Below are 15,676 nucleotides of genomic sequence, written 5' to 3'. Positions count from 1 at the left end.
CCCGGAAGTATTTTGCTGTGTTCCGGGACATAGTGCGCGGGTGCATGCACAGTAATGCTTTTCGGCTTTGCCCGCAGAAGGGCAAAGCATACTGCGCGTGCGCCACCGAAGACTGTATGGCGCACGCATACTCTTATTCCCTAAAATATTGCGGAAAACAGGGACGGACTGGGTGGAGGAATGAAGAGGATACGCCGCCCATCGGACCGGTAACAAATCATCATAACCCCTTCCCGACCTGTGACGCCACATAGGCGTCATGAAAGTCGGTGCCAATCCGACCTGTGACGCCTATGTGGCATCATGGAGGGATCGCGTCCCTGCAGATCGGGATAACTCCAATTTCACCCGATCTGCAGGTACAGGGGGAGTGGTACTTCAGTCCAGGGGGGTGGCTTCACCCCCCCGTGGCTACGATCGCTCTGATTGGGGCGGACACCAGGGCACTGCACTGATCCCGGATCGGTCTCACTTAGGGGTGATGTATTTAAATTTATCTTCATTTAGTATCGCTTTATATAAGCTTATGATAGTACTGTGATGTTGTACGATGTGGTTAAGACTATGGTCTATTAGATTGTGACTGGTGAGCATTTCAGTCTTATATGACATCGTGTTTTGCCCCATATTTGATTAGACTATCCTATTTAGTTGCACTAGTATGATATACTTAATTATTACTATAGATCAGCAGTAAGTGCCCTGGTGCCTTGCACGCACTATTTGTTTTTAATAATGTTGGATGACTCTGTTGTCATCACTGTCCCCTTGCCCTACACTTTACAATAAAGCAATTTTAATTAAGACATAAAGTTATCGCTCTGGATTTATTTCCTTTTCCCCCCGTTCTGTATATGTTTATGATAACTGTCTGAATCCATTTGGGGAGAGTTAGGTCTACTGGGAATTTTTGTATATATACATTATTCTTGTTTTTTACTATTTGCTACAAGCCTCCCAGATGCTAGGTTATAGACACTATCTGCCCTTGGTTACCCCTATTCTGGATCGCTCTGATTGGCAGTTTCACTTTCAACAGCCAATCAGAGCGATTTGTAATATTTCACCTATGAAATATTAGGGTTAGGATTGGAATTAGGGCTAGGGTTGGAAATAGGGTTAAGATTAGGCTTGTGGTTAGGGCTATGGTTAGCGGTGTGTTGGGGTTAAAGTTGTGGTTAGGGTTGGGATTAGGGTTACGGGTGTGTTGGGGTTAGGGTTGTGATTAGGGTTATGGCTACAGTTGGGATTAGGGTTAGTGTTGGGGTTAGAATTGAGGGGTTTCCACTGTTTAGGCACATCAGGGGTCTCCAAACGCAACATGGCGCCACCATTGATTCCAGCCAATCTTGCGTTCAAAAAGTCAAATGGTGCTCCCTCCCTTCCGAGCCCTGACGTGCGCCCAAACAGTGGTTTACCCCCACATATAGGGTACCAGCATACTCGGAACAAACTGGGCAACAACTATTGGGGTCCAATTTCTCCTGTTACCCTTGCAAAAATAAAAAATTGCTTGCTAAAACAATTTTTGAGGAAAGAAAAATGATTTTTTATTTTCACGGCTCTGCGTTATAAACTTCTGTGAAGCACTTGGGGGCTCAAAGTGCTCACCACACATCTAGATAAGTTCCTTGGGGGGTCTAGCTTCCAAAATGGGGTCACTTGTGGGGGATTTCTACTGTTTAGGCACATCAGGGCTCTGCAAACGCAACGTGATGCCCGCAGACCATTCCATCAAAGTCTGCATTTCAAAAATCACTACTTCCCTTCTGAGCCCCGACATGTGCCCAAACAGTGGTTCCCCCCACATATGGGGTATCAGCGTACTCAGGACAAACTGGACAACAACTATTCTAATTTCTTTTGTTACCCTTGTGAAAATAAAAAATTGCTTGCAAAAACATCATTTTTGAGGAAAGAAAAATTATTTTTTATTTTCATGGCTCTGTGTTATAAACTTCTGTGAAGCACTTGGGGGTTTAAAGTGGTCACCGCACATCTAGATTAGTTCCATGGGAGGTCTAGTTTCTAAAATGGGGTCACATGTGGCGGAGCTCCAATGTTTAGGCACACAGGGGCTCTCCAAACGTGACATGGTGTCCGCTAACGATTGGAGCTAATTTTTCATTCAAAAAGTCAAATGGCGCTCCTTCCCTTCTGAGCCCTGCCGTGTGCCCAAACAGTGGTTTACCCCCACATGTGAGGTATCAGTGTACTCAGGAGAAATTGCCCAATAAATTTTAGGATCCATTTTATCCTGTTGCCCATGTGGAAATGAACAAATTGAGGCGAAATGAAATTTTTAGTGAAAACCCCTAACCCTTATCTGTTATGAACAGGTAATTCAGAATCACAATGGACATTGAAGTTCAGAGCACACAAAGTGACCTGACAATTACCAAAACAAAGACGAGCTCTGAGACGTGGAAACTCTGCTGACCGCAATCCCTAATCCTAACACACCACACTAGAGGTAGCCGTGGATTGCGCCTAACGCTCCCTATGCAACTCGGCACAGCCTGAGAAACTAACTAGCCCTGAAGATAGAAAAATAAGCCTACCTTGCCTCAGAGAAATTCCCCAAAGGAAAAGGCAGCCCCCCACATATAATGACTGTGAGTAAGATGAAAATACAAACACAGAGATGAAATAGATTTAGCAAAGTGAGGCCCGACTTACTGAATAGACCGAGGATAGGAAAGATAGCTTTGCGGTCAACACAAAAACCTACAAACAACCACGCAGAGGGGCAAAAAGACCCTCCGCACCGACTAACGGTACGGAGGTGCTACCTCTGCATCTCAGAGCTTCCAGCAAGCAATAAAAACCAATATAGCAAGCTGGACAGAAAAAATAGCAAACAAAAATAACACAAGCAAAACTTAGCTTATGCAGGATAGACAGGCCACAGGAACGATCCAGGAGGAAGCAAGACCAATACTAGAACATTGACTGGAGGCCAGGATCAAAGCACCAGGTGGAGTTAAATAGAGCAGCACCTAACGACTTAACCTCATCACCTGAGGAAGGAAACTCAGAAGCCGCAGTACCACTCTCATCCACCAAAGGAAGCTCATAGACAGAACCAGCCGAAGTACCACTCTCGACCACAGGAGGGAGCTTGGCCACAGAATTCACAACAGTACCCCCCCCTTGAGGAGGGGTCACCGAACCCTCACCAGAGCCCCCAGGCCGACCAGGATGAGCCACATGAAAGGCACGAACCAGATCGGCAGCATGGACATCAGAGGCAAAGACCCAGAAATTATCTTCCTGGCCATAACCTTTCCACTTAACCAGATACTGGAGTTTCCGTCTCGAAACACGAGAATCCAAAATCTTCTCCGCTATATACTCCAATTCCCCTTCAACCAAAACCGGAGCGGGAGGATCAATAGATGGAACCAAAGGTGCCACGTATCTCCGCAACAATGACCTATGGAACACGTTATGGATGGAAAAAGAAGCTGGAAGAGTCAAACGAAAAGACACAGGATTAAGAACCTCAGAAATCCTATATGGACCAATGAAACGAGGCTTAAATTTAGGAGAGGAAACCTTCATAGGAATATAACGAGATGACAACCAAACCAAATCCCCAACACGAAGTCGGGGACCCACACAGCGCCTGCGGTTAGCGAAACGTTGAGCCTTCTCCTGGGACAAAGTCAGAATGTCCACTACATGAGTCCAAATCTGCTGCAACCTATCCACCACAGTATCCACACCAGGACAGTCCGAAGACTCAACCTGCCCTGAAGAGAAACGAGGGTGGAACCCAGAATTGCAGAATAACGGCGAAACCAAAGTAGCCGAGCTGGCCCGATTATTAAGGGCGAACTCAGCCAAAGGCAAAAAGGACACCCAATCATCCTGATCAGCAGAAACAAAACATCTCAGATATGTTTCCAAGGTCTGATTGGTTCGTTCAGTCTGGCCATTTGTCTGAGGATGGAAAGCCGAGGAAAAAGACAAATCAATGCCCATCCTAGCACAAAAAGCTCGCCAAAACCTCGAAACAAACTGGGAACCTCTGTCAGAAACGATGTTCTCTGGAATGCCATGTAAACGAACCACATGCTGGAAAAACAACGGCACCAAATCAGAGGAGGAAGGCAATTTAGACAAGGGCACCAAATGGACCATCTTAGAGAAGCGATCACAAACCACCCAAATGACCGACATTCTTTGAGAGACGGGGAGATCCGAAATAAAATCCATAGAGATATGTGTCCAAGGCCTCTTCGGGACCGGCAAGGGCAAAAGCAACCCACTGGCACGAGAACAGCAGGGCTTAGCCCAAGCACAAATCCCACAGGACTGCACAAAAGAACGCACATCCCGCGACAGAGACGGCCACCAAAAGGATCTAGCCACCAAATCTCTGGTACCAAAGATTCCAGGATGACCAGCCAACACCGAACAATGAACCTCAGAGATAACTTTATTCGTCCACCTATCAGGGACAAACAGTTTCTCTGCTGGGCAACGGTCAGGTCTATTAGCCTGAAATTTTTGCAGCACCCGCCGCAAATCAGGGGAGATGGCAGACGAAATTACCCCCTCTTTGAGAATACCCGTCGGCTAAGGCAAACCCGGAGAATCGGGCACAAAACTCCTAGACAGGGCATCCGCCTTCACATTTTTAGAGCCCGGAAGGTACGAAACCACAAAGTCAAAACGGGAGAAAAACAGCGACCAACGAGCCTGTCTAGGATTTAACCGTTTGGCAGACTCGAGATAAGTCAAGTTTTTGTGATCAGTCAAGACCACCACGCGATGCTTAGCTCCTTCAAGCCAATGACGCCACTTCTCGAATGCCCACTTCATGGGTAGCAACTCTCGATTGCCAACATCATAATTTCGCTCAGCAGGTGAAAATTTCCTGGAAAAGAAGGCGCATGGTTTCATCACCGAGCAATCAGAACTTCTCTGCGACAAAACAGCCCCTGCTCCAATTTCGGAAGTATCAACCTCTACCTGGAACGGAAGCGAAACATCTGGTTGGCACAACACAGGGGCAGAAGAAAAACGATGCTTCAACTCCTGAAAAGCTTCCACAGCAGCAGAAGACCAATTGACCACATCAGCACCCTTCTTGGTTAAATCAGTCAACGGTTTAGCAATGCTAGAAAAATTAGCGATGAAGCGACAATAAAAATTAGCAAAGCCCAGGAACTTCTGCAGACTCTTCAGAGATGTTGGCTGAGTCCAATCATAAATGGCCTGAACTTTAACAGGGTCCATCTCGATAGTAGAAGGAGAAAAAATGAACCCCAAAAATGAAATCTTCTGAACACCAAAGAGACACTTTGACCCCTTCACAAACAAAGAATTAGCACGCAGGACCTGGAACACCATTCTGACCTGCTTCACATGAGACTCCCAATCATCCGAGAAGACCAAAATATCATCCAAGTATACAATCAGGAATTTATCCAGGTACTCTCGGAAGATGTCATGCATAAAGGACTGAAACACTGATGGAGCATTAGAAAGTCCGAATGGCATAACCAGGTACTCAAAATGGCCTTCGGGCATATTAAATGCTGTTTTCCATTCATCGCCCCGTTTAATACGCACAAGATTATACGCACCACGAAGATCTATCTTGGTGAATCAACTAGCCCCCTTAATCCGAGCAAACAAATCAGACAGCAGCGGCAAGGGGTACTGAAATTTGACCGTAATTTAATTTAGAAGGCGGAAATCAATACAAGGTCTCAGCGAACCATCCTTTTTGGCCACAAAAAAGAACCCCGCTCCCAATGGCGACGATGATGGGCGAATATGACCCTTCTCCAAAGACTCCTTCACGTAACTCCGCATAGCGGCGTGCTCAGGTACAGATAAATAAAACAGTCGACCCTTAGGAAACTTACTACCAGGAATCAAATCGATAGCACAATCACAATCCCTATGCGGAGGTAGGGCATTGGACTTGGGCTCATCGAATACATCCCGGTAATCAGACAAGAACTCTGGGACCTCAGAAGGGGTAGATGATGAGATAGACAGAAATGGAACATCACCATGTACCCCCTGACAACGCCAGCTGGACACAGACATTGATTTCCAATCTAATACTGGGTTATGGACTTGTAGCCATGGCAACCCCAACACGACCACATCATGCAGATTATGCAACACCAGAAAGCGAATATCCTCCTGGTGCGCAGGAGCCATGCACATGGTCAGCTGGGTCCAATACTGAGGCTTATTCTTGGCCAAAGGCGTAGCATCAATTCCTCTCAATGGAATAGGACACTGCAAGGGCTCCAAGACAAACCCACAGCGCCTAGCAAACTCCAAGTCCATCAAATTCAGGGCAGTGCCTGAATCCACAAATGCCATGACAGAATAGGAAGACAAAGAGCAGATCAAAGTAACGGACAAAAGAAATTTCGACTGTACCGTACCAATGGTGGCAGACCTAGCGAACCGCTTAGTGCGCTTAGGACAATCGGAGATAGCATGAGTGGAATCACCACAGTAGAAACACAGCCCATTCTGACGTCTGTGTTCTTGCCTTTCAGCTCTGGTCAAAGTCCTATCGCACTGCATAGGCTCAGGTTCATGCTCAGATAATACCGCCAAATGGTGTACAGATTTACGCTCGCGCAAGCGTCGACCGATCTGAATGGCCAAAGACATAGACTCATTCAGACCAGCAGGCATAGGAAATCCCACCATGACATCCTTAAGGGCTTCAGAGAGACCCTTTCTGAAAATAGCTGCCAGCGCACATTCATTCCATTGAGTGAGCACGGACCACTTTCTAAACTTCTGACAATAAATCTCTATCTCATCCTGACCCTGACACAGAGCCAGCAAATTTTTCTCTGCCTGATCCACTGAATTTGGTTCGTCATACAGCAATCCGAGCGCCAGAAAAAACGCATCAATATTACATAATGCAGGATCTCCTGGCGCAAGGGAAAATGCCCAGTCTTGAGGGTCGCCACGTAATAAAGAAATAATGATCTTAACTTGTTGAACTGGGTCACTAGAGGAGCGGGGTTTCAAAGCCAGAAATAGTTTACAATTATTTTTAAAATTCAAAAACTTAGCTCTATCTCCAGAAAACAACTCAGGAATAGGAATTTTAGGTTCTAACATAGGATTCTGAACCACTAAATCTTGAATATTCTGTACATTTAAAGCGAGATTATCCATCAAAGAGAACAGACCTTGAATGTCCATGTCCACACCTGTGTTCTGAACCACCCTGATGTAAAGGGGAAAAGAAAGACAGAACACAGTGCAAAGAAAAAAAAAAGGTCTCAGAACTTCTCTTTTCCCTCTATTGAGAAGCATTAGTACTTTCGGCCTCCAGTACTGTTATGAACAGGTAATTCAGAATCACAATGGACATTGAAGTTCAGACCACACAAAGTGACCTGACAATTACCAAAAACAAAGACGAGCTCTGAGACGTGGAAACTCTGCTGACCGCAATCCCTAATCCTAACACACCACACTAGAGGTAGCCGTGGATTGCGCCTAACGCTCCCTATGCAACTCGGCACAGCCTGAGAAACTAACTAGCCCTGAAGATAGAAAAATAAGCCTACCTTGCCTCAGAGAAATTCCCCAAAGGAAAAGGCAGCCCCCCACATATAATGACTGTGAGTAAGATGAAAATACAAACACAGAGATGAAATAGATTTAGCAAAGTGAGGCCCGACTTACTGAATAGACCGAGGATAGGAAAGATAGCTTTGCGGTCAACACAAAAACCTACAAACAACCACGCAGAGGGGCAAAAAGACCCTCCGCACCGACTAACGGTACGGAGGTGCTACCTCTGCATCTCAGAGCTTCCAGCAAGCAAGAAAAACCAATATAGCAAGCTGGACAGAAAAAATAGCAAACAAAAATAACACAAGCAAAACTTAGCTTATGCAGGATAGACAGGCCACAGGAACGATCCAGGAGGAAGCAAGACCAATACTAGAACATTGACTGGAGGCCAGGATCAAAGCACCAGGTGGAGTTAAATAGAGCAGCACCTAACGACTTAACCTCATCACCTGAGGAAGGAAACTCAGAAGCCGCAGTACCACTCTCATCCACCAAAGGAAGCTCATAGACAGAACCAGCCGAAGTACCACTCTCGACCACAGGAGGGAGCTTGGCCACAGAATTCACAACACTTATCCCAACTGTAGCCATAACCCTAATCACAACCCTAATTCCAACCCTAACCCTGAGGCTATGTGCCCACGTTGCGGATTCGTGTGAGATTTTTCCGCACCATTTTTGAAAAATCCGCAGGTAAAAAGGCACTGCGTTTTACCTGCGGATTTCCAGTATTTTTTGTGCGGATTTCACCTGCGGATTCCTATTGAGGAACAGGTGTAAAACGCTGCGGAAACCGCACAAAGAATTGAGATGCTGTGGAAAATACAACGCAGCGTTTCCCGCACCATGGGCACAGCGGATTTGGTTTTCCATAGGTTTACATGGAACTGTAAACCTGATGGACCACTGCTGCAAATCCACAGCGGATCCGCAGCCAAATCCGCACCGTGTGCACATAGCCTAATTCTAAAGGTATGTGCACATGCTGCGGAAAACGCTGCGGATCCGCAGCAATTTCCCATGAGTTTACAGTTCAATGTAAACCTATGGGAAACAAAAATCGCTGTACACATGCTGCGGAAAAACTGCACGGAAACGCAGGGGTTTACATTCCGCAGCATGTCACTTCATTCTGTGGATTCCGCAGCGGTTTTACAACTGCTCCAATAGAAAACCGCAGTTGTAAAACCGCAGTGAAATCCGCAGAAAAACCGCGGTAAATCCGCAGCGGTTTAGCACTGCGGATTTATCAAATCCAATGCGGAAAACTCCGCAGAGGACCAGAATACGTGTGCCCTAACCCTAGTTCTAACCCCAACCATAGTGAAAAAAAAATAAATATATATTTTCTTTATTTTATTATTGTCCCTACCTATGGGGGTGATAATGGGGGGGGGGTTCATTTACTATTTTTTTATTTTGATCACTGTGCCAGGTATATTTTGATCACTGTGACAAAACCTGGAACGAATCTGCCGGCCGGCAGATTCGGCGGGCGCACTGCGTATGCGCCCGCCATTTTGGAAGATGGCGGCGCCCATGCAGAAGACGGACGGACACCAGAAGCCTCAGTAAGTATGATGGGGTGCGGGGGAGCACGGGGGGTGGATCGGAGAATGTGGAGGTGGATTGGAGCACAGGGGGTTGGATTGGAGCACGGGGGGTGGATCGGAGCACAGGGGGGTTGGAACGGAGCACGGGGGGAGCGGACAGGAGCATGGGGGGGAGCGGACAGGAGGACGGAGTTGAGCGGACCACAGATCGGAGGACTAGGGGGGCAGACCAGTGTTTCCAGCCATGGCCGATGATATTGCAGCATCAGCCATGGCTGGATTGTAATATTTCACCAGTTTTCATTGGTGAAATATTACACATCGCTCTGATTGGCTGTTGAAAGTGAAACTGCCAATCAGAGCGATCGTAGCTTTGGGGGGTGAAGCCACCCCCCCCTGGGCTGAAGTACCACTCCCCCTGTCCCTGCAGATCGGGTGAAATTGGAGTTAACCCTTTCACCCGATCTGCAGGGACGCGATCATTCTGTGACACAGCATATGCGTCACAGGTCGGATTGGCACCGACTTTCATGACGCATTCGCTGTGTCACAGGTTGGAAAGGGGTTAAGAATCAACTTATCCTGAAAAGTTAGCAGGAAAGATGGATCTATAGAAAGAGCTTGGATGTCACTGATTCTCCCAGCTGAAGTCAGTGCTACCAAGAGGGCCGTTTTTAGTGATAGGCATTTGATGGGTATTGAGTCTATTGGTTCGAATGGAGAGTCTGTTAGGGCTTGTAATACTAAATTTAGATCCCAGGGTGGAATTCTAGGTATGTTAACTGGATTTATCCGTTCACAGGCTGTGATAAATCGGGATACCCATCTATTTCCCGCAATGTTATGGCCATAGAGGGCTCCTAGTGCTGAAACATGAACCTTTAAAGTGTTTACAGTTAAACCTAGATCTCTCCCTTTTTGAAGGAATTCCAGGATAGATTGTATCGGAATTTCTGACGTGTTGGGAGATGTATGGAAATGTAGGAATTTCTTCCATATCCTTGTATAAATTTTTGTGGTGGAATGTTTTCTACTTTGGAGGATTGTGTCAATCAATCCCTCCGAGAACCCCCTTAATTTTAGCATCTGCCTCTCAAATTCCAGGCCGTCAGATGGAGATTGTCCACCTGAGGGTGGAAAAACGGTCCCTGGAAGAGAAGGTTGGGTGTCAAGGGGAGGACCCAAGGGTCTGAGACCGACATGGTTTGCAGCCACGAGAACCATGGTCTCTTGGGCCAGAATGGAGCTATCAGTATAACTCTCGCTCCTTCTTCTCTGATTTTGCGTATTACCTGTGGTAGTAATATCATCGGAGGAAAGGCGTATGCCAGACTGAACTGCCAAGGGGCTTGGAGAACGTCCAGAATGTCCGGTTGATACGCTGGAGATAAGGAGGCAAATCTCCGGACTTTGTTTTTTCTTGTGGCAAAGAGATCTATTTGAGGCCGACCCCATAGGGATACTATGTCTTGAAAGATATGATGGTTTAGGCACCACTCCCCGTCTCAAGGTGTGTCAACTTAAGAAGTCTGCTTGCTGGTTGCTTTCCCCTTTTATGTGAAGCGCAGTAAGGGATGTCAGGTGACTCTCTGCTAGATCCAAGATTTCTCCAGCAGAAGACATCAGAGTCTCTGATCGAGTGCCTCCTTGCCTCTTTAGGTACACCACTGTGGTGGTGTTGTCGGAAAGGATTCTGACATCTTTTCCCCGAAGCTGTGGGAGAAAATGGTATAAGGCGTATTTTACTACATTTAGTTCTTTAAGGTTAGATGAGTTGTAGCGTTCTTCCATGTCCCACAACCCTTGGCAAAAATCATTCCCCATATAAGCGCCCCATCCGTGAGGACTGGCGTCAGTGGTTATAGTATGAGATGGCGTTATTACTCATGGAACACCACTCATCAAATGGTCTGAATCTAGCCACCACGTTAAGGAAGTTAAAACCTCCTGGGACAAGGTTATTTTTGCATTTAGGCGACCAAGTAACCGTCTTTCTTCTTGTAAAATCTGGTGTTGCAGTGTTCGGGTATGATATTGGGCCCATTTCACTGCAGGTATACAAGAAATAAGGGATCCCAGCAATGACATAGCTTGTCTTAGGGATATACGTGGACTATTTATTGCAGCTATGACTTTGTGTCTGATGAGTAGCATTTTTACCTGAGGGAGAAGACACTTTTGGGTTATAGAGTCTAGATGGAACCCCAAGAACGCTTGACGGGAAAGTGAAGTCTGGGTTTGTTGGTATTGATGATCCAGCCTAGATCCTGTAGAGAGGAAATTGCGTGAGCCAAGCGGTCAGCACATTGAGTAATTGAATTTCCTATGACCAAAAAGTCATCCAGGTAGGGCACAATTAATGTTTCTTTTTGGCGAAGATAGGCCATCACCTCTAGCATTATTTTGGTGAAGATCCTTGGCGCTGTAGAAAAGCTGAAGGGCATGGCTGCATACTGGAAATGACGAATCTTGCCATTGATTGTCACTGCTACCCTGAAGAATTTCTGGTATCTGTCATGGATAGGGAGATGGTAATAAGCGTCTTTTAGATCAATGCCCCCATCATACAGTTTGGAAAGAGGAGTTTTATAGTGGATCTAATGGATTCCATTTTAAATGTATGGTTTTCAATAAATGAATTGAGTTTTTTAAGGTTTATGATTGTCCTGAATGAACCGTCGGGTTTGGAAATCAGGACTAAGGGAGAGTAGAATCCCCTACCTTCCTGTCCTTCAGGAACCTGGACTAAAACCCGTTTGGATAACAAGGCTTGAATTTCAAGCTCCAGTGCCGGTTGTTGTGCAGGCGAGCTGAGGGATGTTATAATATATGATTCGTGGGGAAAGCGAGAGAATTGTAACTTAATTCCATCTCGGACAATATTTAAAATCCACGAACTAGTTGTTATTTTTTCCCACTGGGTGGCGAAAAATTTCAATCTGCCCCCTACTGGTATATCATCAGTATTTGTTCTCTTTTGGGGGGTTGGGTCTTCTGAACATGGTACCTCTCTGTTTGTCCTCTTTAGCGGTCCATGTTGTTGACCTATCCGTTTGCCTTCTTTTGCAAAACGGCCTCCTCTTAAAGGCCCTCCTGTAAAAGGGAATAGAGGAGTCAGGAAAAGCATTTTTCCTGTCTTTTGCCTTTTTGAGTATTTCGTCTAAGGCAGGGGTGTCAAACTGCATTCCTCGAGGGCTGCAAACAGGTCATGTTTTCAGGATTTCCTTGCATTGCACAGGTGATAATTTAATCACCTGCAGAGAATGATTCCAGCACCTTGTGCAATGCTAAGGAAATCTTGAAAACACGCATGGTTTGAGGCCCTCGAGGAATGCAGTTTGACACCCCTGGTCTAAGGTCTTACCAAAGAGGTACTCACCCTCACATGGGATTGCGCTTATTTTAGATTTTGACTGCGCATCCCCTTTCCAGCTTTTCATCCATAGCGCTCGTCTTGCATTATTCACAAGGCCTGCAGATCTTGCTGCCAAACGGAGAGAGTCAGCGGATGTGTCCGCCATAAAGGCTGCCGCCCCTCGTATTAAGGGGATGGCCGCCCGCAGTTTTTCTCTTGAAACTTTATTCTCAATCTGCTGGTCTAACTGGTCAATCCAAATGAGCATTGACCTGGCAGCACAAGTGCTGGCTACTGCAGGTTTGAATATTCCTGTAGTCGCTTCCCAAGATCGCTTAAGGGATGACTCAGCTTTATGATCCAAAGGATCGACAAGTAGTCCCGCATCCTCCACAGGTAGACTGCTTAGAAGTAGAGGCTACAGCTGCGTCGACCTTAGGGATTTTGGTCCATGTAAGAAGTTCTTCGTCACTAAACGGATATTTTTGTTTTGACGCAGAGGGTAGAAAACTTCTTTGATCCTGTTTCTCCCACTCTCTTTTAATTAATGCTTTCACTGCTGGTATGACTGGAAAACATCTCCTCTTTCTCTCTGCTAAACCCGCAAACATTATGTCCTGCGTGGTTTGCGCACCCTTTGTCTCCTCACACCCCATGGTATTCCTAATTGACTTTACCAAATTGTCCACACTGTCTAAGGCCGGTTTCACACGTCAGTGTCTCTGGTACGTGAGGTGACAGTTTCCTCACGTACCGGAGACACTGACACACGTAGACACATAAAAATCACTGCATCTGTTCAGATGTCAGTGATTTTTTGCGGACTGTGTCTTCGTGTGCCAAACACGGAGACATGTCAGTGTTCGTGGGAGCGCACGTATTACACGGACCCATTAAAGTCAATGGGTTCGTGTGCAGTCCGTGTGCCGTGCAGGGGACAGCGTTACATTAAGCGCTGTCCCCCCCACTGGTGCTGAATCCACGATTCATATCTTCCCTGCAGCAGCGTTTGCTGCAGAGAAAATATGAATAATAGTGTTTAAAATAAAGATCTATGTGATCCACCATAAGGGTGGAGCCACATATTCATTACTGTAATCGGCGGCCCCACGTGACCGCATACAGGAGAAGATGCGGCCAGACCAAGAAGCAGCGACAGCCAACGAGGGAGGCGGGTAAGTATTTTCAGAATAGCGGGGGGCGCACAGGGGGTGGGAGAGCGGGGGACACATAGATCTTTATTTTAAACACTATTATTCATATTTTCTCTGCAGCAAACACTGCTGCAGGGAAGATATGAATCGCGGATTCAGCACAATGCAGGGGACAGCGCTAAACTTTAGCTCTGTCTCCTGCACGGTGAATGTGGTACCCAGTGGGCACACGGGCAGCACACATGTGCCACACTGATGTGCCACGTGAGCACACGGACAACTCCAGTACCAATACTGGAATTATCTGGACGTGTGAAACCGGCCTAAGGGAAAACATGAGCGTCCCTTGATCTCTGATGAAGATGATAGGGAGGCTTCTGAAAGTACAGATTGGTCACTTTCGGAATCTGACACAGGTGTATTTTAGATTTACTTTTATGCGGTTTATCCTGGGCCATAGCTTTTAGTTCCTCCGTAATAGTGGCACGTAAGTCCGTAATGGACACTGCCGCTCCCTGTGTCATTTCCTTGAAACAGTCCTTACAAAGCTTTTTGGGGTATGAGTCTGGAGGGGGCTGGCTACACAAGGCACATTCCTTATGTTTCGTTTTTTGTCGTTTTTTAGTCTGATCGTAATAAGATAACAAGAGAAGGAGAAAAGAGAGAGGAGGGAGACAACGTCAGCTTAATAGGCAGAGTTAAAAACTCACCCAGTGAAGCAATTAGTACCGGATCAGAAGGCCGAGATCCTGTCCTGGATCTGTCGCTTTTACGAGCGGTCTCAGGGGATCCTCTAGCGTGATCTTTGGCGGGGGGTACTGGATCTCCTGCTGTGGGGTCCATGGCACCTGGGGATGACATCTTGCATCGCCGAATTACCCTCGTTTAGCGATTTAAATAGTGCACCCTTTCTGTGCGCATGCGCGAGTCGGCGCTTCCTCCCTCGCCGCAGATCCGGCCTGGACGCCCCGGGAAGTTTACCATCCACTTCCGGGGTAGTCTGTCTTACAGCGGTCGGCGCATGCGCGGTCCGGGATTTTAGCACTGGACCGCAATGGGAACGCTGCCCTCATCTTACCCGAGTCCTGCTGGCCAAGGCTTCTTCCCGCACTGTCGCCCGCACGCTGCAGATGATGCCGGGCAGCCCTCTCTGGCAGTCTGCATGGTTCCCCAGACGAGGAGGGAGCCGTCTAGCGGAACTCCCCTGACGCTGCTTCTAGGCTGCAGCCCCTGCCGTTCTCGCAGATACTGCACAGGCGGCATGCTTAGCCCAATTATGTTCCCCTGTAGAAGTCCTGTCGTTCCCGCAGGAACAGGAAACCTAAACTGAGGAGAGGCGGACCGCTTTCTTTTATTTCTCTGTAGGTTTCCTGTTCCTGCGGGGCGGATCCCTCTCTCCAGTGGGGTGCTGTCGTGGCGAAGAGTAAAAAGTACTTTTTTCATTTTTACGGATCAATTTGTGAAGCACCTGGGGGTTCAAAGTGCTCAGTATGCATCTAGATAAACTCGTTGGGGGGTCTAGTTTCCAAAATGGGGTCATTTGTGGGGGAGCTCCAATATTTAGGCACACAGGGGCTCTCCAAACGTGACATGGTGTCCGCTAAATATTGGAGCCAATTTTTCATTGAAAAAGTCAAATGGCGCTCCTTCCCTTCCGAGCCTTGCCGTGTGCAAAAACAGTGGTTCCGCCCAACACATATGGGGTATCGGCGTACTCAGGACAAATTGTACAATAACATTTGGGGTCCAGTTTCTGTTTTTATACTTGGGAAAATAAAAAAAATTGTTGCTAAAAGATCATTTTTGTGACTAAAAAGTTAAATGTTCAATTTTTCCTTCCATGTTGCTTCTGCTGCTGTGAAACACGTGAAGGGTTAATAAACTTCTTGAATGTGGTTTTGAGTACCTTGAGGGGTGCAGTTTTTAGAATGGTGTCACTTTTGGGTATTTTCAGCCATATACACCCCTCAAACTGACTTCATATGTGAGGTGATCTCTAAAAAAAAATGGTTTTGTAAATTTCGTTGTAA

This window comes from Ranitomeya imitator, chromosome 1, assembly GCF_032444005.1.
Source record: "Ranitomeya imitator isolate aRanImi1 chromosome 1, aRanImi1.pri, whole genome shotgun sequence".
NCBI lineage: Eukaryota > Metazoa > Chordata > Amphibia > Anura > Dendrobatidae > Ranitomeya > Ranitomeya imitator.
The sequence above is the reverse complement of the archived record's forward strand: the minus strand, read 5'-3'. Positions refer to the sequence as shown.